The sequence below is a fragment of the Lonchura striata genome, chromosome 1 (genome assembly GCF_050655825.1).
Source record: "Lonchura striata isolate lonStrDom1 chromosome 1, ASM5065582v1, whole genome shotgun sequence".
NCBI classification, from domain to species: Eukaryota; Metazoa; Chordata; class Aves; order Passeriformes; family Estrildidae; genus Lonchura; species Lonchura striata.
In genome coordinates, this window is record NC_140703.1 from 4,600,645 (window position 1) to 4,624,873 (window position 24,229).

General features: G+C 37.9%; 1 long non-coding RNA gene across 2 annotated transcripts; it reads right to left on the bottom strand.

The window, feature by feature from the left end:
* Positions 1 to 705: 705 nt before the first annotated feature.
* On the bottom strand, positions 706 to 20,495 carry LOC146768569 (uncharacterized). 2 transcript variants are annotated; one of them, XR_014954608.1, is made up of 4 exons: positions 10,460 to 20,495; positions 9,766 to 9,968; positions 6,561 to 6,651; positions 706 to 6,446 (listed from the first exon to the last, which is right to left on the bottom strand). It is a non-coding gene; the product is annotated as an uncharacterized LOC146768569 (long non-coding RNA). The 2 variants fall into 2 exon arrangements; XR_014954606.1 differs by having other exon boundaries at positions 9,766 to 20,474.
* Positions 20,496 to 24,229: the final 3,734 nt, after the last annotated feature.

A 24,229-nucleotide genomic window follows, 5' to 3' on the forward strand; every position in this document is an offset into this window, starting at 1 on the left:
CTCTCATGCAGCTCAGGAAGAGCTAGAAGTGAGCAGTCCTGCAAATAAAAGCTCTTATGGTTTAAAGGTGGTGGTGGAGGTGGTGGGTGCATCACAAGGAAGGGATCCTGGCTATGAGCAGGCTCCTGAGAGCACCCAGCCATGCAAGGCTGCTGCAGCTGCACTGCACTGCAGCACAGAGCTGGCTGCTCTCCTGGATTTGGGGACTGAAGCACTGCAGGAACTCGCTGGGTGCAGCAGCTGCGTGTGCAGAACAGCCTCTGTAGGAGAGAGCAAGCATCCCATTGTGCTGCTGCTTGTGTTTTCCAAATTATATTTACATATTTACAGATCTCTAGCACTTTATGCTACTGGCTGGTATTCAGAGCATGACTAAAAGTCCTGTTGCAATCTTTGGAATGTCAGGAGTAAAAGGAGAGGAAAAGTTTAAAAGTGAGACTAATATGAGAATCTCCTGTTTATGTGGTAAATGACTAGAGTAAGGGACTACACTTCATTTTCTGCACAGAAATGTGCACATCCCAGAGAGCCCTGATAGACAGCTGGGTGTCATGCTCTCAGTTCCAGACGTTGCCAGTCCATGAGTCACCTGCACCCAATGGATATTATTAGGATCCCTCACCACTGAACCCAGGCATGTGAGCAAAATGATCCAATGCAGGGCAGGTATTGTTACTGTTTGGAAACACACATAATCACAGGATATGATTATCTGCAGGTGCTTTTATTGAGAGCTCTGGGAATCAGGGGTACAGACCCAAATCTGATTCTGACACAACTTTCGAGCTGAACATATTTTATATTCTGTCGTTACATAACTCACATATTAATTATTAAACTTATATTTTTCTATTGTATACATTGACATGAATTTCTCGTGATCTTTCTTAGGTCACTGACCAGAGTTTCTCATGATTATTCTTATGATTAAACAGTAATTATATTTAATTACTAAACAATCATCACATCTAACAAGTATATCAATTATCATGTACTAGCTACTCGGTGCAGTTCTAGCAAGTACGAGTTCTCCATGTGCTTAGGGTGTTTATTTTTCCAGGGCCTACTAAGCTTATTTTTCCTTTTAACCCTTAATCCCCATGATTTAAAAACCCTTTTAGTATCAGTATGGCTGTGCTTAAATTACCAGTTCAGGTATGCTGCAGTGCACTGGGGACCATCACACCAGGAATGAGTGAGAGGATAGCCAATATCAAACTCGCTGCCTGCTCCTCTGAAGACCACTGCACACAGTGGAATGGAGTGATAAATAAAACATTGAGATACTGACCTGTCATGCACTCAAAGCCTGTGGCCACAGAGACCAAAAGTCAGTCAGGTGTGCCTAAATCCCAGGACTCTGCTCAGAAATCCTGGATGCTCTTCTGACACATGGATTAGCAAACAAAAGGCATCCAAGAAGTCAAAAGTTCAAGTGTGTTTCCACAGGGCTCTATATTGTACTTGTCTGTGCTTTTAATTGGTTTTGTTCATTACTGCAGCTTTTTTACAAAGAAATTATAAATTAGTAGTGAAGGGCATAGAAACTATTTTGATCCAAGATATCCTTTGATTCACTTGTATCCTACAGTGATTACTAGCTCCTTTGTTCTCCTTATTGCTTATTCTAATATGGATGAGAACACACATATTTTGTTTTTATTCTGACTGGGCCAGATTATCACAGCATTGTTAAAGAGAAAAATACTTTAAACAGCATGTGGCTTTTAGTTTCATCACCACTCTAGCAAAATAAATGACAGTAATATATCTCATATTTAAAACAATTCATCATTAAAAGGCATATGCAGTGAATGGCCTTTCCTGCATATATGATTTTGGACATAGATTTCCTTTAAGACCTGGTAGTATTTTATGGGTGGGACGTCTCGAAACTTCATTATTAAGACAATTAAAATATTTGAATGAAGAACTTTGGGACAATACCCTGGTTTTTCTTTGAGTTACTCTGTCTCCTTTGTTCTTTAGACAACTGCAAATGCTGCAGAGTGAGAAGACCAAAGACTGGAGAGACTGAAGTTAACAAAAATTCTAACTAGCATAGATATAGACAAGCATAAACAGAAAATTATTTTAAGGACATTTTATATTTAAAAACTTGAGTCAAGCCTGCTTTTATCCTACAAAAATATACACAGAGCTGATGTCAACCCTTTTTTAGTTTCGATTCTGTGCCTGTTTTCTTTAACTGGAGCTTTTTTATGTTACATTTCACAAACTGAAAATTCTTTTTCCAATTTTCACGTGTACAATATTTCCTTGTTTCTAGTACTTTAACACATTTATTAGTGCATTTAATATTACAGATTTTTAAATGAAAGATATTAAAATGTCTATTATAAGCATTCTCATTTTATCCAGTAAGTCTGGTATACATGCAGTTTGTATTTCCACAGGCTGCAGTGTATTAATCCTAAATAATCAATATTAATAGGAAATTCTATGTTGGTTTCTTCTGTTCTACTTCTATATGAACACATTTTACTGCAGAAGGTTTCTGGCAGCTGGTGCTGTCTGTACTACTAGCACAAGAGAACTTGATCTTGCCCTTGGCTTTCTTGTATGAAGGCTATTCAGGCTTTTCTAAATCCAATCTAGTTGGCTTTGTTTGTATAACAACACAGAATTCAAGCTTCTTTATTTAAGAAAAAGTCAACTATTTATCTTTATGCAACAATATGGACATAAAGTGAAAAGAGATGGGGTTTATTTCAGACACATCCAATATCCAGATTGTCAGAGGGAGTTTTATGAAAGCTCAGAGAGGCTCTGAACTATCATGAAAGGGGGCTAGGCTATAGGTACCTAAATGGGTTCTAAAGTGGCCAAGCATCCACAACTGCAGTGCAGTCACAGCTTCCCCAGTCTCACTTCTATTAACTATTCTATTAACACTTTGTTTAACAAGTGCTTCTTTCTAGGAAAAGTACAGATTATAGGCCTAGTTTAAGCTTTTAAGCTCTTAATTGCCAATAAAGAGCTCTTGGCTCGTTTGACTTATTGCCACATTAGCAGACTTTGCTTTACTTCCAAGTTTCATTTGAGATTACCACTGATTCACAGCTGCTGTCAACAGGATTGTCCTTGATGCAGTGGCTCCAGAGAAATAACCCAGGGCATTTACAAGCAAGACTTGTGAAGAGCTGAATCAGAATAATTATCCAGAAGGGTTAGAGTGTTGCTGAGATCTGAAGACCTGATAGGGTTGAGGAGGGGACTTCTGTCCACAGGCAGCAGGTCCTTTAAAGATTTATCCCAGGAGGTCACTAGAGAACCTGGTGACATCACTGAAATTCAGTGCAGGCAAAAGTTCTGTGTAAATTTTATACAAGAGAAAAATAGCCATGAAAACCCCTAGTGCCTATCAAGTCAGTGATCAGGGAAAAGGTCAGAAAATTATTCATTTGCTCACCAGACCCAAGGGTGAGCCTCAGGTGATGATTTTACTGACAATAACAGAAGGACAATATTTTCAAATCTGTGTAATCAAGAATCTAATCCCTTCTCTTTGCTAGTAAAAAATATGAGGTATTTTTCATGGTAAGCTTGTGTAAATGTATGAAACAGACTAAACTAAACCTGGCAGGCAGTAAGCATTCTCTATATTTCCAACACTACAAAATGCAAACCCTAAAGGACTGGCCACTCCAAACAAATTAGAGGCTCTCAACATTTGATCTGTGTGTCCAGAAAGGGGAAAGAATAACTCTGAAATAAAATCCCATTAGTAACTGACTACTCACTTGTCACTTGGGCAAAATCTCAAAAATTAAACCGTTTCTTCATAAGAAACACAACCTGCTCATATATTAACCTTTTCTGGTTAAAATATAAACTTTTAAGTTTTGCACCTCATTTATGTCCTACCTAAGGTACTGTCCATTGGTACTAACCATGAACATGTTTGCTGTGCAGTTAGAAGCATGGCTAAAATCACTTAAGGTTCTCCTCTGCTTAGGTATCAACACCATATTTGTGCATCCCATCTGATGTAGCGAAATACTTTAAATTCATTCAGGAAGGCCATATTTTAGGATACAGGTTCCACCTCTGAGATCTTTCTGGACAGTTGTGTGATCCCATATCTTTTTGTTTCATTGATTCTTCATTGAAATCTTGGGATTCCTACTGAATGAGGAGGACATAAAGGGTTACTGGTGTCTGCCAGCATAGTTTCAGGCAGAATTTTCTTCCAAAACCTGGGAGCAGAGGAGCAGATGTATTGAGGAGGAATGTGTTGTATGAACTTCAGTGTACTCATGGATGATTGGCTTTAGTGGCTCCACCTTGTAGTGCCAGAAGCTTTTTCTGGTGGCACACCTCCCTTCAGCTCTGTGCTAATAAACCCTCCTAGTTCAAGCATGGTTTTGCTAAGCTTAGTGTATGAGCTGAAGTAACTTCCACCAACTCAACAGAAGCTTGAAACTAGTGAGACAGTGAAAAAGGGTTTTCCAGCTATTAGCTTATGGGCCACATATTTATTTCTTCTGCAGAGTCCAATCTGAAATATACCTTCATCACCTTACACTGTGTTGGAGTGAATGAAGATGAAGAAGGACATCATTTAGAGCCAGGGTTTTGTTGTTTTGGTTTTTCTCTAACTGAAAAATATCTGATGCTCAAGGAAAGAAAAACACTAGTTAGGAATTACTACTTTTATCATTTTAGGGAGTAAAGGAGTTAATTTATGCTACTGTCACTACCTGTAAATTTGCCTTATTGTATTCATATACATATCCTTATTACATCAAATTATGTGTAATAAAAATAAATGAAAATAAAAATAAAAGAGACCAGCTGTCCTCTTCCTAAAATCCAATTTGCCTCATTATATGAGTAGCACCTATCTTTCTTCACCAGGTAGGTGCTACTCATACTTGTCAGCAGGTCTTTGAGTCTTCAGCTTGTCTCTCTCCATCATCCCCTGTGGCTTTGCTGCATAGAGGGACCCCTGGAAAGACATGGGGAGCAGCTCACCAGAGCCCTGAAACACATCCTTGTTTTTGTCACCAAATTGAAAAATCTGGTCACGAAATGGAACGCTTATGCCAGGAAACCTTCAGGCAGCCTCTGTTGTGACAAAATCCAAAGATAACCCTCCTCCTCCCTGCTCTGAATAGGCAGAACACAAATAAAGAGTGGTGGGCTGCTCCTAGCAGATCTGTCCCTGTCCCTCACCAGCCTGCTCCATCAGAACTACAAAGTCATTTCATACACAAGGATGGAGGAGAAACAGAGATGTGCTCCTAACGTGCAGGCAGTACATGACACCACTTTTGCCAGCTTCACCAGTGTGCATTATATATGTATGGTAAAAGTCCTAAAGAATACCTGAGGAACTACCTGCCTTTCTGGCAAGTTGTATTTCATCAATAAGCAGAGATATCTCTTCCACTCAAAATGTTCTTGGGAAGTAGAGACACTCCTGAAGCCATTTAGCAAGCACCCTGTGTTGTATTTGCAGTGGCAAACTTTGAAATCAAGATCATAATAATTCTCATGTCTTTGAAAAGAGATTTAATTTCTGTATTAAGTCATGATCAGCATAAAAATCCTAAGTTTGGTTAGTCTTTATCTGAATTTCTCACTAATTTTCACAGTATTGGTCTCACCCTCATGTTTCAAGCCAAGTTTTGGGCTTATTTTATACCTGACCTAAGAAGGCTGGGGTTGGAGGTCTGGTCTACTGAACATGAGCAGAAGTGTTGTAGTATTACTCAATACTTTAGTTTTACTTATGCATTTCAGTAGCAGAAAAAAATTACCAAGAGCAAAAATTTTTTCTTCCTGTGGCAAGTGCTAGGCAGTGGCATCAGCATATGCCAGTGAGTCAGATGGGTGCACCCTTGGAGATCCCTACAGAATCTTCTTACCATTTCATTTTGAGTAGCCTTTTTTTTTTTAAGCAGTTACTTTTAATGAGAAACACTGTGCAGCATTGTTAAGCTTGATTAGGCAAATTTAATTTGCTATAGTTAATGTATTTTTTGCAAAAGAAGTACTCATCTTAAGCGTGGTCCATAATCTTTCAGTAATTTAGAATAATTTAAATAACTACGAAGTCTTTAACTTGTAATGAAATGTATTGCAAGTAACTTCCTCTATTGTCTCTTCAACTGTCTCAAAAATTGCATACTTGCATTTCTGGCATTGGTGATCCTCAGTTTCCATGTCTCAGGTGGACACAGCCATATCCCTTTCCTGTGCCTTGATGGTTTGGGCTCCTCTCCTGTGTAGTCTCGTATCAAGAACACATTTTGTGGCTATTTGGCATTCTCTAGTTGAGAGTTTTACCATTCTGGGTTACAGACACCAGATGTAATTAGTTTCTCAGCACACCAGCAGTGCTTGCTCTGATATTTATCTCCTTCATCTTCCTGCTCATTAAGCTGCTGCATTCCCAGAGCTCCTTCCACCATAGGGGTCTGTAACAACAAGGAAATCAGAACAATTGAACCCCATACCACAGAGCTACATCAGTATAACAGATTTGCTAGATGAATATTTCTAATCATCACTTTCCATCCAGGAAAACTTACTTTTTCCTAAATTTGTCCTGCTTCATTTTCAGTTCAGCAGAGAGGTAGCAATGCAGCCGGACACTCAACATTTGCAGTCAGCTACAAGTATCTACAAGAGAGCAATCTTCCTCAAAAGAAATCATTTGCTTGCTCTTTCATACTTTCATCCTAGCTGCTATGACACACCTCAACACACATCTGCTCTGGCTATTCAATTTTAGTTATTATTTCCTGTCAACAAATAACACTGTTTTTCTATTCAGGGTTCTCCTATTTTTATTTTATAGGCTTGTGTTAATTCTCACTTAAAGGGTAAAGGCCTTCTGATGCCTGTGATTTTATTTTCTATTTTACTTTATTAAATGAACACTTCAGTCAGTAAACTTAAACCTTGCATTATTTGAAGCATGCAGTGTGGATGCTAAAGAACAAACAGCTGACTGAAAAATGTATTTCTGCTTCATTGTATTCTGTATAATTCATCCCTAATCACAGCCTAATTGAAACCAAATTGAAACCAAATCTAAGCAGAATTTTGTTTCACTGCTGTTGGAGTGCTCTGTCCACATCCATTGGTTTTCAGAGTACATCTCTAGCACTTGTAACTAAACAAGCTAAAGTTGAATGTTGCAAGGGGCTGAAGGGTTCAGTTTGCTAGATGTACCCCCACGCCTCCAAAACAGAGCACAAAGGGCAAAAATTCTCCAAATCTCCCCTGTTAACAAATAATACAGTTTTAATACCAACCATGTTTGGTGTTTTTTTCCATTCTTTTGCAATTAAATAAGGAATAAGCAGTCCCAGTGCACCTTTAATGATCAGAGTGACACCCAGATTATTACACAATTTATACATTATTTTCAACCTGCTTTCTGCAAATGATGGGAAAATATATGTTCTACACCATGTTCATCATAAAAAAAACCCTCCAGACATCAAATTCAGCATATGCTATCACAGACACAGTGAAGAAAACATCCAGTTCTCCCTTCTCATTTATATTCTCTCCTGTGGTATATTTTTAAATGTACCTGTGCATTAGAGACATCTAATCCTATTATTTCTGCAAGGTTTCATTAGTATATGGAATAAAATTCCCAGGCATTATGCTGGTCATCCCTATCCTTGTGTAAATGAGCAACCTTTTGAAGAAACAGTGCATAAGTTTCTCTAAATGAGATTGAAAAAATCTCCTAACTGCAATATATAGTGTCATTATTGCTTCATTCTCTACCAAGAATACCTTTGGCAAATTCTAGAATTGTCTATAATAACTTTTGTTAGAGCCATGTTTTTCTCTCTTTTATGCCATAATAGACTGAGACTACCAGCTGACATTATCCCCCATCACACAAGACCTTGCCTATTGTGCTGTGATTTTTTTTCCCCATTTTTACTATATCATTTTTTGCAAAATATTCCACTTCTGGTTTCTATTAAGGATGCCCTCAAGCTTTGTCTTAGTGCATTTTATTACCATGTTCTTACTACTTTTGCCTATCTTATTCAATATACATATTTACCAAAGGTCCCATGACAGATCTTTGCTAAACATAATTAGTTAACTCCCTCTGAGATTTCTAACATTCTGTATTTTTCCTCATTAGTAAAGATTGCTTATTTAATACTTCTTCTGCCAGTTTCCAGCTTTGTCTACTCTACATAATTTTGAATTCTTTGATTTGTCTTCTTGCACGCTGACAACTGCCCTGTGCTTGCAATAACCCACATTCACTCCTTTGCTACTGCAGCACAAAAGTAGCCTGAAAAAACTTCCTTTCAAATATTCAGCTTCACCACCTAACTTCTTACCCAGCTTGGAAAGACAGTGGGTTATTTGGTAAAACTTGGGGGGTTTTTATCTTTACTGTTGCTTTAGAAAGAATTTAAGACTTTTCTGTTGATAACAACACTCAAGTTTATGGTAGAAGTTCTCTCTAAACCAATATTTGTTTATTATATTCCTTTCATACAAGACTTCACAAAATAAGTTCTTCATAAAGAAGAAAAACCTCCATGCAACTCAGCAACAACAACGTGGTATAAAAAACCAAATTCTGTGAGTAAGGATTATATGTTTCACAAGAGGAATAAAGGACATCCAATAATTCATTTTCAAACAGCCAATAAACTGTTTTGTGCCCTGTTTAGAGGCTTAATAGGAACTCAATAAATCAATGTAAAACCTCTGATATGGATCACTGTTTCAGTCTTTAAAGAAAAGTATCCAGAGGAAAAACATTTTTCTATTCCTGTTGGGGTCACTGCATGGCCTATTGCCTGAAACATTAATGCTTTCCAAAGGCTAAGGTTATATGAAGGCTACTGCCAGGCTACTCTTCCATTTTCCTTCCTCTTTGCATCTTCAGTTAGACATTACCTTACAAACCAGCATAAATCATGAAGCTGCTTTTAAAGAACTATTTATTCTGTCAATCCATTAAATTTCACACCTTGTCAAAGCAAGTGATGCTCAGTCAATCAATTATGTAAGTGCATATGTTAGTGTACAGTTTTGAATTCTTCATTTTATTAAAAGTCTAATACAAGCTGGTTTTCTGGTATCAAATATTTGGTTATTGTCAAGCATTTTTCCTTTATGTCTCCTGTTAAATCCCAACCTGCAGCATGAGTTACCTTGCCTACTAACTTTGGTCAAGTTTTGTGTACAATTAGTTCTCATTATAAGATCAGTTCTAGATATGTCTCAAATAGACCTCACCCACATGATGTAGCCTCTTGTTAAGCAAACCAGTTGACTGAATAAGTTAACTATTGAAGTGTGGCACACAAATCAAATGGGTGAGTCCCACTGAAGATCTGCCACAAATTTATCAGGATACCACAAATGCAGATACTATTTTGGAGCATCATGCTGGGATTTGTAACCTCCTTTTCAGTTTCCCTACCTGTGTGTTTGTAGTCTCTGATTCATGGAAACAGCCTGATTTGAACAACAATTTCCTTGTTTTTGACAGCAAACATATTGTGTGTGTGTGTTTGAACTATTCAATAGAAGTGGGTTTTCCATAAATCTATCACAGTTATTTATTCAGCATTTTATATGAAGAGTGAACATGGACCCACGTGCATCCAACAGAAAGCATGAAACAAAAAAAAAAGAAGTCTGATGCTTGTTGGTAGACCTATTTCAATCCCTACTGAATTTCTAAACACTCTGTGGTGGAACTGATTAAGTGCCCCTCATCTCACCATGCCTTACCTGTTCTGTGAGTCCTTCAGCTGAGGGTCACAGCAGGCTGACATCTCTGCAGGATTTATAAACCCTTGTTGCACTCAGCCAGGAATGAGACTGCCACGCCTGCTCCCTGTGCATGGATGACCACACGGCAGCAAAGGGTGCACTCTCACTCTTCCTGGCACAGGCTGCAGGTGGAACTTCCTCCTAACTCTGGCTCATCTTGCCTTCACAGAATCACAGAATAATGAGGTTGGAAGAGACCTCTAAGATCATCAAGTCCAACCTGTGCCCTAACACCACAACTAGACCATAGCACCAAGTGCCAAGTCCAGTCTTTTTTTAAACATATCCAGAGATGGTGATTCCACCACCTCCCTAGGAAGACAATTCCAGTATTTTATTATTCTTTCTGTGATTTTTTTTTCCTAATATCCAACCTAAACCTTCCCTGATGTAGCTGAGGCTGTGTCCTCTTGTTCTGTCAGTGCTGCAGGTGGGAGAGACCGACCCCACCTGTCTGAACCTCCCTTCAGGAGCTGTGGAGAGCAATGAGGGCACCTCTGAGCCTCCTCTTCTCCAGCCTGAACAACCCCAACTCCCTCAAACCTTCCTCATAGGGCTTGCCTTCCTCCCTTGTAACCCTGGGCACCACTCTAGGAAAACATTACTGATGCTCTCTGCCAGGTTCCTTCTCCCTGCCAGGCATGCCACGTACCTCCATGCATTCATGCACAAATATTATAGTTTCTGGGTTGGATATCTCACTGCAAATCAGGCAGTCTCTCTGTGTGATAAACACTGGAGGTTTTCATTTTCAGTTCTTTTGTCCTTCCCAATCCCAGGACAGCTCTTGTATTTATTGTTGCTTTTCTCAGTTTACAAAGTGCCCTAGAAAACCTGTTCAGCTAGTTTTTCAGTTTCCTTGATTGATTAACTTTTCTGTTACTAAGCCAGGATCAAGCCTGCTTTCTGACAGTACTATTTTGTCTTCTTGTGCAAACTTTGCAATAGGATCAATCATACTCAAATGAACCAGAGAACAATGGTGGAATATGCATTGTTTGGTGGCCTGACACCTGACCATTACTTCTTTTTTACATCAAGCTCCCTAGAGTTATATAAGTTTTCTTAGAACAATGAATTTAATATTCAAGTTGAAATAAATGGCTATATGTCTTTACAGAGCATAGATCTTTAGTTTTGAGTGGCAACTTTAACATATCACCTTAGAATGTCTCTAATTTTCTCTTTTGCTGTAGCCCACAGCTTTCACGCTGAGCACTGAATAATAATAATTGGCAAATTCTGGAAACCTGAATGATACTAGATCATTCCATAGGCATCCTGATTATATTTTGGGGTTTTTTTAAGCAGGTTTCTCTCCAGGCCGTGCTGCTGTCCAAGGCAGAGGGGAGAGGCTGGGAGGAACTTGGACCCATGCCACAGCACAGGGATTCTGCCCTAGCAGCTAACAAGTGACACAGAAGACTGCAACTAAAGTTAGGATAGAGCTGCACAAGGGTGTTCCCACTATTCTCTAAGCATGAGGACAAGAAATGTGGAGAGCTGAGCTCCTTGGCCTCTGGATCCTGGCAGTCCTGTTTTCCCAGAAGCCTGGGCCAGTGCTTACACAGGAGAATCCACAATTTAAATTCCATCGTCTCTTCCATTTCAGTGCTTCTAGACACTGATGTCCCCAAAGATGGCAAGATACATACTCCCATTAGTAGTCAGTCTTCAGTCTTTTTCCTTATGGATTTCTTACCATCTTCTGAGCATGTTAAAGAAGTCCTTATTCACATGCAACGATGTTTATGCTGAAGGATTTTGTTTTAGTTTTGCTAATGGCATAAAATCTAGGACTATTTTTTTTCCCCTTGCACAGCTTTTAGGGCTGTTAGCAGCTTTCAAGTGCTTCAGGTATATCATTTTCAAGAGTTAAAATTGGGCAATTTAACTTTGACAAAAATTCCTCTTTTGTATCCTGAAGTTTAAAGTGTTTGCCCTCTCCTCAATCCTGCTAAAGAGCAGGTCAATTTGTTTCGCTTTTATGTTACTTACATGCACAAAGCTCTATTCTTAACCTTTCCCAGAATTTGCCTACACAGTTACATTTAAATTTCATACCTCGATGGTATGGGAGGGCAATGAATGTTAAACTTCCAGTTTAACCTCTTTTACAGCATTATGTCATATTTTTCGTGACATTTTGTTGGGCATTAAAGCATACAATTTTCTCCTCACACTGCAGTAGCAGCAGTCATTTTTTAGCTCTTATTAAGCAACAGAAAAGCCAAACCATATGGTTCTTCTATTACTTTCAGAGATGCAACAATACTGGAAAAAGAACCTGGTTTTTCATGTCCTTTAGGGAAGGGAAATACTAATTTTTTCTGATATTTATTTTGTGGTGAAACTATGGCATATTGGAATATTCTCTCAAAGCATACTGGAAATATTAAGTTTCAAAAGTCTTCAGGTAAAAAAAAAAAAAAAAAAAAGAAAAACCAAAAAAAACCCACCAAAAAACTAATGAACATGGCAAATCCAAGTTTCAGTTAGTTTGGGTGTGACCAAAACAGAATTGGAATACTGCTCATTCATTACAGCACAGCCCCAGAATTTTCAACAAAATCTAAATATTTGCTGATACTTTTAGTTAATCTTTAATACAGTGCTGTGAAAACTAGCCCACAATATGCCTAACATGTCTTGATCATTTCATAGGCTTTATCCCTGAAAGGAATTTTTTTTTGGCCATGTGCATACCATTCTGCTGATACTTTCATACCATTTCTAAGTCCTACGATAGTGACATCTCTTAAAGTATCAATACCTCCTCCCCCACCCTCCAACATTGTTTCTCCATTCCTTTAAAGATCAAAATCACTCAAAACTACCAAACCATACATTAAGTATCTTGGCATTCAGTATTGCTCCATCTTTGGTAGCCACAAAATTACACACTGCATTTGTCACTATGACAATGCAAGCTCAGGGTATTTATTTCAGAAATCTGCTTTTTGCATGTGAAATAGAGTTAATTAGCTGTAATATTTGGGGGGGTCTAACTCATTTTTGCACAAGTTTTCCCCAAGATCTTCCTCCCTGTTCCAGCAAAATTCTTTCAGTGCTTCAGGACTTCTGGAGACCTTTTGGGGTTCACTACTGTGATCCACCTAAGTCACCATGACAGGCACACCAGAGCTTTCTTAGTTGCAGGCCTGCCTCTTACCATGTTTACACAATAAGTTGGAATGCTTGCATGAGCTTTCTGCAACATTTCAGGTCAGAGGAACTCAGAGAATATTTCCACATTTTAGCTTTGCTAGAGGCAGGTCAGGTTCAATGGCTGCAATGACACACTCATTTTGCTGCCTTTTTTGCTGCTGTGCTGGGAATTCAGAAGTTGTCTTCCATGTCCTGTCACCATCCCCATCCCATAAGCTGCTTTGTTTGTCTGTAGAGATTTTTCACATCTGGAAAGAGTCTGAGTGTCACACAATACTTGAAGGTAGTATATGCAGAGCACTAATTTCTGGCTCTTTGCTCATGCCCCAAGGTTGCTTCATAGACATCTCCTAGACCCAAACCCAAAAGTTTGGGTCCAAACTTTTCTAATGCATGCTTTTCAGGCTTATAATGCAAAGTGGATGCAGAGCTGGACATCCTCCTTGGCTCTAAGGGTGGAACCAAACCCTCACAGGAGACAGACATCACATACTGTGTGAATGCAATGGCTGCACAAAGTCACCAGCTAGATGCCATGCCCCAAAACTGGGGACAACCCTGTGGCAAGCACATTTCTCTCCCTCTCAGGATTTTTCATGGAGGTGCACAGAGAGAAATGAAAGAGAAAACAATTTCTATTTCTGCTCCTTGTTTTTCCTATGTGGAATGTGTTTGGAGAATTGTTTACCTGGGGTGGTTGCTTGGTTGGATTCTGGGGAGGATTGTTTGAGCTGATGGCCAATCCAACCCACCTGGGGCTGGGCTCTCAGAGAGGGTCACCAGTTGTGGGAGGGTAAGAGAAAGTAGTATGTAGTTTGAGTATCCTCCTTTTATATAGCATATTAATGTATTTTAGCATAGTTATAATAAAGCAATAATTCAGCCTTCTGACTTGAGTCAAACATGGTCATTTCTCCCCATTGGGTTTGCCTGCATTTACAATACAACCCCACCCAAATATGGGATTAAAAGCTGAAGAAGAACACATCACATGATGCTGGCAAGTAGAAAACATCAAGGAGAAGAGCACAATAAAAGGAAGCTTTAAAACAACTATCTTGATAGCCCTAGTGTGCAAACTAGGTTTTGACACGTATTGGAGGGCAAAATATCCTCAAAAGGAAGAGCATATAATGATCTATTTTTTCAAAACAAAAGCAATAGTTACACTGGAAAAAAACAAAAACAAAACAAAAACAAAACAAAACAAAACAAAACAAAACAAAAACAAACAAACAAACAAAAACCCAATTGACCAAATTTTATGTATGGGCTTCCCAAAGAATAAAAGTTGTAACAAATGCTGCTAAGCTCATTTATGAAGATGAACTAATGGACTTATTAACATTGGCTTTTTCTCACAGGAGTAATATTTGTTTGCAGTTGGATATTTTTTCCTTCATCAAAGTTGCTGGCAAGGCAGTTTTCAAAATATAAAGATTTACTCATCTTTTGAAGGCACCCATTCTGGTTTTCACTCTCTTAGGTACTTGCCCACACGATGCATCCCTTGTTTTTCACTGGCTTTACTACCAGCAGATGATAGTGCACAATTTCTGAGTTTTCAGCTCTCAAGGACAAGAAGCTGTTTGAGGGTTGGTGACTCCTTTTTATGCTGCTTTGTGCCAGCCACAGAAAGGCCTGTAAGCAAAGGAAAGCCAAGCTGCTCTCCCTAACCAGTGATCACTATCTTACAGCAAAAGTGACTTTCATCACATGCAGGAAGAGAGTTGTAACTTGTCAAAATCTAGCAGGGCTTGTATTTTAATCTGCATGTATGAAAATAATTTGAATCTCTGTTTTATGTTAAGATGCAGTGCCACATATGGTTTTCTACTCTTGTTTTATTGTGTGGATTGGAACAGATCTCAGGCAGCCAGTATCCCTGTCCCCTCTGTGCCTCAGGGCTTTATTAATTGTGAACAATAGGTCACTGTCTCTGAGAATGAAGAGAGGCTAATGCTTCCTAAGTACATTATTGCCTATTCATTTGCCCTTAAAATCATTTGGCTGAATTTCATCTGTTCTTCCATCTGTGAAATCATCTTTTAGCTGAATGGTGATTATGCAGAGTTGATTTCCAGTTCTTCATTACTGTTTAATAGCTGTGCTGTCTTTAAAAGATTGTCTTATTTTTACTATAGCTCAAATGCTTCAAACAACTATGTTTTCATATATGATAAACCCTCTCCTTTTCCCATCACTGAATTCACTGGTGGAAACACTAGGGTAGCTCAAACACAAGGAAGCACTGGGGATATATTTTTGTCCCATGGAAGTTTAAGGTTGTTTCTTGACACTGAAGCCACCACCGTGGACATTTAACTATGAGTGAATGAGCAGGGTTGTAAGTAACAACAATTTTACATCATTTTAATGTAATTTACCCATCATTCTATTTCTTCTTTAATCACAGAGACCTTCTCTGGCCCTAGAAAGCCTTAGATTAGAGAAAATTAACTTCTATCTAGCATGATATTTTAATGCTTGCAGGCATTACTGAGCCCATGCTGTGAAGTTTATTTTTTCACTGCCCGTTTTAAAACCTCATCTGTACAGAATATTTTATTGTGTTTGTATTTGCAACGTATCATCATATGACCATGCTTTTGTTATCTATTGAAACTAGTTTAAATTTGTTCTTTTTTTTCCTGAAGGTGGTTCCTCTATTAATACAACTAATTTATCTTACAGGTGATTTCCTAGGAAGAGTAAAATGTAAAAAGCAAGTGAAGGCTGTGTTGCCCTGCTTGTGCTAGAGCAGGCAGCTTAAGGTTATCAAGCTGTTTGAGCAGCCTGTGACAGGTACATTGCACCCAAAGAACAGCTCCACCTGAGCCAAAAATTTCTGACCATCACTTGTGTCCTGGCTCAGTTCCATCAGCAGCTTCAGGGTACCTTTTCTGCACAGACAAACACAAAAACTGTCTTCTAAAGCTCTCTTGCCACTGGCAAGCAGATCTCTGCTTTCTAGATGTATGGTATTAATAATTAACAAAAGGTCAGAAAACTTTTACCGTATAGATTCTACATTCTACCTTGTCACAACTTCCTCTCATGTTTGAGAAGCATGATAAGAAGCCAAGTGCTTTCAATGTCTTTCAAACAAATGAGCCACAGTCTGCAAACCAAGAAAAAAGTCTCCATCTGGGCAGGAAGAAAGAGTCACTTTGTTCCCTGCCACAGGCTTTCCTACCCAAATGGAATTTAGGTCTACACAGAAAAATCAAAGTGAATGTGATTGCAGGAAAATATGCAGCATCAGTGGATGTCTCATGTCAGGATTAAAACTAACTGAGGATCCTGGGGGCTTGCTCTGGGGGCAGGCTTTGGTACCTGCATTTCACAGTGAAATTACACAGGGCAGGTAAAGCCAATTATCAATAACCACAGTCCCTCTTTTCACTCTTTAGGGGGATCATTTGGGGTTTTACAAGGAGGTATAAATACAGGCATTAACTTAACTGGGGTTTTGCTTAGTGAGTATAATCTTAGAATATATGTGTGTTTGCATAAATTATTCTGAACTTGATAATTTGAAGATTATTAAGCTTTTTGGTAGAGAAAAATGAGATCTACTTCAGGTCACTGGTAAAGTATCACAAAATAATCTTGTTACGTTAATGTAGATATTCATAAACCAACTTCGAGTTTAGCTATATTTTGAAATTTGTCTTGAATTTGAGACAGTCACATCAATGGTCAACTACATTCAAAACTATATGCATATATCTCATATGACAAACTAGAAAAGGGAAATAATTTTCATTGTTTTCCACAGTCCACGGTGGGCCTGTGCAAATTTATTTTCTTTTTTAAATGCGAACATCCATATTGGTGGAACCGATCTCTGACTACCAATATACAAGACAATTAAATTTAGGGACATCATTATGGCATACTACAAGCTTCCTATTGGAAGTTCATTTGTATTGCTAGCTGATCACACCCCTAGGATGCACAAAGATAAATGCAATATATCCTGTACTTACAGCAGTATGAGCTTATATTTTCATATGCACAGACATTCCGAGGCTGACCCCCATTTGGCTCTGACCAAATCAGGTCTCTGAGCAATCTGTCTTGACAAATCAACAGCAAGAGGTTAAGCAGGTTAAATGTACCATGTTATCTTTATTGGCTGCTAGGAAAATTAACATCAAGCTTTACTTTATGGGATCAAAACTTCTGCCCGTAAAGAGGGTAAGGAGAAACTGAAAGTGGTAAAGGTGAATATGTATTAACGAGTCAACAAACTTCAGTGAGATCACTGGAGTCCTCTTCATATTTCCAGTGCTAAATGGGTGTAATCAGAGTGTAATCCTAACTGGTTTTCTCTGTAACACACCTTTCCTTCCCCTACCTCCAATAAATGTAATGATAAGGTTTCTCCTGATGATGCAACTTTGTTTGTCTTTACAGAGGTAAAATTGTCCTTTGGAGTTCAAGTTTCCTTAAAACAACTGACAAAGGCTTGTTATTAGGGCTTGTTCTTTTCATTAAAAAGTGCCACTATGAACAATTCTGTGGGTTCAGTATTGTTTTTTCATTCATTTTGGCTTCATCTTCATAACTCTTAATAAACATTCAGCTGTTTCTGCTAACCACACTTTATTCAAACCTAGCTATCAAAATTACATATGCTCCAGATGAACAATGTGAACTGAAATGACCATTAAAAACATCCATGTCAGTGGATATTTTGGCATCAAATATCACTGATAGTTATGCTTTACTGCATGTCTGCAGTCTTGTGAAAAAATGTAGGTATTGATAATCCAGCTCCCACCACTGACAAACAAGCTTCTCAACCTGCCCCAAAAGAAGAAATGGAGACTTTAGGGAGCCTAACAAAAAGGGGTGCTTATTAATAGTGAAATTTCTTTTGTAGTGGGCTACAAGATTGTCATAAAGTGTATCAATTATTCCATTTGTGTCAGAGTACAACTCAGCAGAAACGCAGTGGTTGGTAAGCTAATTATTTAGTTCTTTCTTCCAGCCACCAATAATCAGCATCTCTTCATCCATGCAAACAAGTTTATCAGGGCTCCTTGTCCTTTTTAAATGGGCATAAATTGTTGTTTTGTCCTAGGGACATCTTGCTTAAGACTAAAGCAGGCTGGAAAGCATCTGGTTATCCTTGTTCCAGAAGGGGTTTGGCAGGCTGTAGCTATGTCCTGTCTGCAGGTGTTTTCTTATCAGTAGTTGGCAGTTTACCTGCAATGCTGCTGCCTGTTATCCATGGGGGACCCAGCAGGATGCACCCCCTAACACAGACACGGCTTCAACAATCATCCAGGTGAGCAGTGCAATTGGGCATATCCTGCCTGACCTCTTGATTTTGTCTCTTTTGGGGCTTAATTATTATTACACATTAGCAAGAACTCCAAAGTGTTCAATTCCCAGGCTTCAGAAAAAAACACTTGTAAAGAACAGAACTATTACACTACTTAAGAAGCAAACACTTACAGCTACTGAGATAAACAATGACTGAAAAATACCCAAGTTTGTAAAAGCCTGTAATGTCTGACACTGTGGAACATTGTGGAACAGCTTAGAGAATTTTAAAGAATTTGTTTTAGAAAAAAATCATAGAAGAGAATATATGACTAAGAAGTTTTCTCTAGGATTTTTTAACCTGGTCATTTGAAGAAGTCTGCTTCACACTTCCCATCAATAACCAAGTAACAACATCTCATATTGGATAATTATATATTATCATAAATTTCTAGCATATTTTTCTTATAGGAGACACTTGAAACTTGAGAAACTTTCAAGCAAAAATCTGTAATTGAGATCTTCAATTCAAAGTCAGCCATTACACCATGCAAGATAGTCAACTTTCAAATAAAAGTAACATTTTATCAAGAACACTGTTGCAATATTTATTTCCAGTCATTTCATGAAAAGCCTTGAAGTTTGAGGTATTATGTCAGCACTTTTAAAATGACTGTCAATTAAATGGCAATAAATAATTCCCTGACAAAGACAGAAAAACCCCATACACTCAAAATATGAAGGCTTTAGGGAGCTGAAAGGAGTGGATCAATGTTCTTTCTGTTATCCCAGCTGAGCTCCAAGGAGCAGCAGATAAGTTTACACATGAGACTCACATTAAACACCTAATCCCTCACCCCAAAAGAGCTACTGCCTGTGTTTATATTGTATTAGCATTTGATACATGAAGCAGTGAAAATTAACAGATAACTAATATTTCTTTTTCTAATAGAAATATTCCACTTCATTCTTTGCATTACAATGTTGGTATGAAAATCTTTGGGTTGCACATCACCCCAGAAAAAGAGAAAATGAAAGAAAAACCATTGTCAGGAGAGGAAAAGAAACCAATCACCATGCAAACCTTCCCAGAAATAAAGTAATCCTATCACAAATCTGTGCACTGGAGCTTTAATTTTAACACCAAAGCTTTGAAAATTCTACCAATGGGAAATAAAAAAAAATGATTATTTTTAAGGAAAAGAACACAAAATCATCAGTGTTTTTTTCCTTGCTACATGATTTTTGCACCTGTTCTCATTGAAAAAGAGCTGTTCTTTTTGTATCTGATTTTCAGTGATATGGTACAGTTTTGCAGAGGGCATGTTGGTATAAACTTTTTGATTCTATTGTTAGCTGACTTCTAATGAGAATTAGGCAATATTTTCAGAATTAAATGCACACATGTTTTTCCTTTCTGACTCCAGAGGAAGAAAATTATTTTTTCTTTTTTTTAAATAAACTTATATGCTTGAGCAAGCAGCTATCTCACTAGAAGCTTTGTTGTTCTTGTAGTAAAATTTGCAGTGCACAAGAAAATATTTTAAGCATATTAGAAGGAAATTAATTATAATGTCCTTGTGACAGTCTTTGAAATATACACACACACATGAACAAACACATGCTTAAACTGAGACTAAAATCAACACATGTTTCTGATTCTGGTAACATTTCTGTCTATTTGAAGGATGTATTTCCCAAACTAGAGCATACCTTCCAAACAAACTCAGACTGAGAGCATAGATTCTCATCACAAAATTTGGAAATGTTTACATCTGGGAACCCAGACAACTAATTCACCTCCAGTTTATATTACATGACTTTATAATTACTAAGTCAGAAAACTGGGTTGCATTCCTGATTAATGCAGCAATTAGAAATAATTTTGCAAATATAGCATCACTGAATTTTCTCACAGTCATTTACATTTTAGCTGATCTGGTTTTCTAGAGAAAACAGTGATTTCATGCTGTCTCCATCAGCCACCTCAGATGTGTCACTCATCTATGAGTGTCAGCTATCCACCACAGCTCCAAATTCCAGGGGTGTCAATGGTACAAGAAGTACCTCACTATTCTGTTAGCCTAAATCTTTTCTTTGCTTATAAATGTTGATTTACATATTAACCAAAATAAATTATAAAGGCATTTTTAATAAAGAAAATAGAAATTTAGCTAAAATTTGTATAAGCCAGTATTTTAGTAATGTAATTTGGTCTGGTTTGATTCCCAAGAGAAAACAGAGCTTCTTTATCAACAGTTATATCCACAGTATCTGTTTGTATGTATATATATATATATATATATATATATATATATATATATATATTTAAGTGGGAGAATTGTGTAACAAACCAACATTAGATTCTGTTTTTCACACTGTAAGCCAGTACCACTATACCAGTGATTATCAAGTGTGGAAGAAAACGTCATACACAGCTACCTCTCAAAAGCTAATATCTCAAATATCTATCCATAAGTAAAATACTTTACCTATTGAGGGTTCTGCCCCTCTAATTTTGCAAGAGTTAAACATGTGCAACTGGAGGAGAATGTCACCTGAGCACAAGTGTAATAGGCAGCATGCCCTTTCCTAGCAGAGAAATATTCTCAGCCTACATTACAGTGTACATTACATTAATTGACAGGACTGAAGAAAAAAAAAATGAAGAAATTGAAAGAAGACTCATCACAAAATAATTCAGAATGAGAGGAGAATACCTCATTCAAACAAAAACTAGAAGACTCTTGGAGAATGAAAGGTTGAATACATGAGCACAGCAATGATGTATTTTGCTTGTAGAAAGGACCTCTCCCAGACCTTATGCAAAGCACATGTGAGTTTGTTTTCCCATTCAGTGAGATGTGAAAAGTCCATATTTCACTGCTGAACCAGTCATATTGTTTTAATGTCCTGGATTAACAATGTGAAAAACAAATGTACAAATGTCCTTCCCAAAGTAGCAGGAGCAGAGCTCCCCAAATGCACAAGACTTACACAGACCAAGTAAGTAACTCATATCAGAAAATAAGTTTTAATGTAATTTATGCTGTCAGCAATGTTCAGGTCCATTTTAAAAAGATTTTGACATAATAAATGGGTCTGTCAGAATGCACTGACAAGTGAAAATCTCACATAATTGAATATCTCCATTCGGACTTGAGCTGTTTGCTCTTATCAGGACTGATTTATCAGTTCACATCAGAGAAGTCTCCAGGATCCTGGAATAATGTGTTGTCTTATATTATCTATGTGAGCACATATGGTATCTCACAAAACACAAGATGAGAAAAATATTTTGCTACTGTACATCACCAGCAATCCATCTGTTTTCAGCAGCAGAGAGACTGCTACTCAAAGCCCCCGACTCTTCCAAGAAGACTTCATTTGAAATGTTGTTTAGTGTAAACCAAAACCAAGCAACTGGTAGGCCAGAAAAATGCCTAATACAGTGGTCAGCACCATCATCAGCCACTCAGAGATGAAGTGCATGACAGAGCACGATACCTTTCATTAAAAGGGATAAAATAAGAACTGCTTGTGGGATTATTCACAAGGTCTAGGAAGACACTTTTGTTCTGGGAGAACATGGAAAGAAAATGCTAATGGCTGGAAGAACCTCCATTATTCTTTGCTTTCTTCCTTAGGTCTTTCCCAGAGCCAGAGTGAATCTTTGTGATCTTTCAGACTTTTTCCATCTTCCCACTTCTGGCTATTTAGAGTCATTTTTTTACTGATGACTACGAGAACTTTGGAAAACTTAGCATCACCAGCCTGAGAATCCTTCAGGTAGGCATAGTTAAAACTTCAAAGCCATGCTTAAACTCCTATATAAGACTATAGATTGACTTGCCAGTCAATTGTAACAGAGCAGTTATACATGCACAGATTTTAACTTCATTTTTTGACGCAGTGAAAAAAAGCATGCCTTGTTTTTATGCAGTCCTGTAATTCATCTTCAGTAGAACTACAGCTTAATTTTTGCACATGAAAGAGTGCCAGGTGCTGGCATTTTAACATAGTCATTCCTATCTAGCTGTGATTCTAGCAAGACTGTTAAATGTGTACACATTTTACACATAAGCAAAGAAATACTGTTGAGAGCTTATGAACACAGTGATGAATTTGTAATTTAAAGCCAAGCCATGGTGTGCTACTGTAACAAGAGTTCATAATTCTTTATGCAGGCTAAGCAATGTCAATAGGCTCCTTCATAAAATAATGAATGTTTGTAGTAATAATTTCATGGGTTGACTGCAATTTAATAGCCTGTATTTCAATATAAGTTCATGAAGGATATCATTGGTAAACAGGTTCTTATGAAATACATTCAGTGAGAATTACCATTAACCTCATGTTGGTGTATTTGGTGCAGTTTTACATGCTGTCACTGTTTATGTGATGATTCTGTTTCATAAAATTTTATGTGTCAATTAAAAGCTGGACATTTGCAATAGCTTTACAGAATATTTTTATTGATCAGCTAGGAGCTGGTGTGCCTGTGTTGCATCAGTTTTTTGCTTGTCCAATACAAATTACTTCTGAGAGCCCTTTGATATATGCAGCACGAATCCATACACAGTTTGCATCCTTTCCCTCCATCTGCCTGAATTTGTGGTGTCAGAGGGTGTCACATTCAGTACCCAAGGGATTAATTTTCTCATTATTCAACAAGGACAAAGCAAGCAGCAGACCTGCCAATGTGCTCAACCTTGACCCGCCTCTAGGGCAGAGCTGGTCATGCATTCCCTCTGCTCTTGCCTCTTTAATAAGAGAACTAAGAGCAAAAATCAGTGCTATTAGCACTCCTCTGCAAAGAAACCAACCTCAGATCTTTTACTTGTGATTTGAACTAGTGACCTGAAGATAAAGACTTTGCGTGTTTTTCATTGAACCTTTGCAATGTCTGGGTTATGAGTTTAAAATACATACTTGGTTTATATTCAGCATGTCCAGGACACAGCTAATTCACTGAAATATTAATGTATTTTTTATGACTAGCAAAGCTGGAGAGGGCAGTTGTCACTGCCCATTCCCCCTCCCTCCCAACACACCACTGTCTCTGTTGTGAATCAAACAACTGTTTGTGCAGTGAATCAGATTTAAAAATGGAGCACCATGAAAAACTTATACAGGAGAACAAAGTGAGAGCTACGTAAGCTAGTTCTGATGCCAAAACAAAAATATGTGCTACCAAGTTCTTTGTTCATCCTTTACTCGTTCTAATAAAGCTGGCCCTAATTATTTGTAAATTACAATTAATTGTACAGAAATTATTTTTACATTTTAAAGGTTGCAGAACAAATCTATATAATGGAAAGCAAAGAATTCTACAACTTCTGTAAGCTAATCCTCTGTATGCAAACAGCAAAGAAACACAAACAATAAACTATTAAATTGGTAGTGAAGAGGATGCAGCAACATATGACAATGACTGACCAGAGTTATGACTCAACTCTGTGCAAGTCATTTCCAAGTGCTTCATTTTTTCTTTTAAAATATAAGGAAAGAAAAAAATCACCTTTCACTGTTAAGAGCCTCTGAGCTTTGGAGTATATGAAAAGAGTTATATAAGTGCAAATTGCTGTGCTTAGTCATATCTATTAAGAAAACACCAGTTTTTCATTAAATGTTTTTCTTTTTTTAGAAGTCCATATCTTGATCTAACAAAACTTACTCAGCCCATTCAGATGACCAGAATCTGTGATTCATTCACTGTGTGCAGCAACACTAAAGCTTTGCAACAGCTTTGTCTGTGCCCCATGGTGGGGTGGGCTGTAATGCCAAAGTCTGGCAGCCTACAGCACGATGTGGGTTTAGATGGGAGATCTTCAAGAATGCACATTATACACTTTAACATTTACTCCTCTGTGAGAACCCCATCCTTGCTCTGGGGTCCCATGTGGTGGTGAAATTTCTCCTCCAACCTGTGATTCCAACGAAAAACTCCACAGCCTCTTGCTGTTCAGTCTCAAGG